This window comes from Marmota flaviventris, chromosome 13 (assembly GCF_047511675.1).
Source record: "Marmota flaviventris isolate mMarFla1 chromosome 13, mMarFla1.hap1, whole genome shotgun sequence".
In the NCBI taxonomy this organism is placed as follows: Eukaryota; Metazoa; Chordata; class Mammalia; order Rodentia; family Sciuridae; genus Marmota; species Marmota flaviventris.
The window spans coordinates 40,826,578-40,829,078 of NC_092510.1; positions in this window are offsets into that span (position 1 = coordinate 40,826,578).

Sequence of the window (2,501 nt, forward strand, 5' to 3'; positions counted from 1 at the left end):
TAGAATGTGTTTTCTACTTTTACAAAAAAATAAAAAGTCATTCAGATTTTGATAGAGGTTACACTGAATATAGAGATTACTTTGGGAAGGGATAGTATCCTCCTATGTGGATTATCTCATTTTATAACTATATGAATAGGAAGAATTATCTCATATTTAAGTATATAGAAACTGGAGTTTAGCAAGACATAGTAAATTCTCAAGTCCTACATGTAGAAAGAAAGAATACTAGAATTTGAACTCAGGCAGTCTGACTCCAATGTCAGAATTTGTAACCCCCACTTGGCTGGGCTGCCTTTAATAGCTTTGGCAGCAATACATATTAAGCAGAAATCAACTAGATAGCCTGCAGTGATCTGTGGTTATATTGCCCTGGAAGCAAGGTGACCAAAGCATTTCAGTTCCTAGTGGAAATTATTTGAATGTATTTCTAGTTGAATCACTACATCCTATTTTCCAAACAAAAGAATTTAATTGTTAAACAATTTTAAAGGAAGTCTTTGTATCTAGGGAATAATACCATCTTTTGTAAGATGACAAGAGAAAGTTTAAATTTAAAAAAATTTGGACTGGATGATCTTAGCTCCTCAGAATACAAGGTCAAAATATAAGGATTTAAATTGGATTCAAGTCTAGACATCTGTCTATTTGCTTGAGGAACTGAACCCTACTTTCCAAAAGTCACCAAAATATTTGCTACATTAAAGAGTACTGAAGTACTAGAAAAGAATCAAATTTATTTGAAACCATTCGTTTTACAGCTGAGCAAACTAAGTCCAAAGCAGTTACCTTAATGTGCCCACATTACAGATCTGGTCAAGAGCAAAGCCAAGCTGTCTTCTGGAATTAATAAATGCTCTTTCTACTACAGCATGCTAAATTATTTTCAGTAAGCTTAGGTTGTAAGCAAATCATAATTATTTATCACAATTTATTTTGAGAGACTTCACTGAATAAGATGCTGTGCTAAATGTTGGTGAACAAAGATGTTCAAGTTTGTCAAGGGGTTGTTACTATTAGTGAGACATGGCCAAGTTGTATCTTTAGAAAGCATCATAAAAACAACTTGCAAATACCTAAGAAAACAACAGAACATTCAATAACATGTTACTAAAATGAAGTGACTTCTGATGAATTTGCTGTAGAAGAAAATGAGTGATAAAGAAAATTTGAGCAATTTCAGATATCAAATAGACATTCTGTTTAAATTAAATCAATTACCTTTGGAATGTTAACCTAGAACCAAGATTGTAAAGCTATTTGTGTGATGGTGAATGATCCAGAGAATTACACCAATTATACCAAGTAAAATCACACTTCAGAACTCTCATTCATAGATGTCAGAACTAGGCAGAACTCATATTTTCACTGCAAAACAGCTTCCATTCTTAATATACTTGGTCATAATAATGGCACCACAACTGTATTAGTCATCTCAACTCAAAATGTAAGTAAAAACCTTTGACTTTTGTTTTTATGTATTTTATTTTTGTTTTTATTTTTTGTTGTTAGAGGATTGAATCTAGGGCCTTGCACATGGTAAACAAGTGCTCTGCCACTGAGATACACCTCCACCCCTTTGACTCTTGTTTTTAACCATATGCACTTTCTCCTCTTTCTTAGTGTTTCTGTCACCTCTTCTCTTATACTCCCTTATAATTTTTTTGGTATGGACTATTGTAATAAACTCCTAATTAGTCTTCCTACCTTTTCTCATTATAATGTCTTTCACATCACAGGCCATTCTTCCTGTAATACAATTTTAAACGTGTCACTCTTCTCAAAAGTTTTCTGTTTCTTCTCATTTCCTAGAGGAAAAAATCCATGATCCCAGACTCACCAGAGACAGAACCAAAATTTAACTTCAAAAAGAATGATTTTATGACATTTGCTGGTAAATGGATGGATCTGGAAACAATTGTGCTAAGTAAAATAAGCTAATCCCCCAAAACACAAAAGTTGAATGTTTCTCTCTGATATGTGGATACTAACACACAATAAGGGGGTAGGGTGGGGAAGAATAGAAGTTCATTGGATTAGACAAAGGGGAATAAAGGGACAGGAGGAGGGATAAGAATAGGAAAGGCAGTGGAATTATTCCGACATAGATATATGAATATACCACAGTGAATCTCAACATAGTGTATATCTACAAGACTGGGATTCTAGAATAAGATACACTCCATGTTTGTATAAATATGTCAAAATAGACTCTACTGTCATGTATAACTAAAACAAATTAAAAAAAAAAAAGAAGGGACCCCTGGGGTAAGGTCTACCTTGGTGGTTTTCTTTTCTTTTCTTTCTTTCTTTCAAGAATTTGACTACCTTTCTAACTGTGTCTTAGTATTACTTCCATTAGCTGTTTTTCATCATAATTTTAACAACTGTTATGGCAACATATTTTAAATTATGAAAAAAGTATTACTTTTCAGGAGACTCATGCACAAAAATAATACTTCCCTCTGTTCCCCACCCCATGTTATTATATTTGTTTAGTT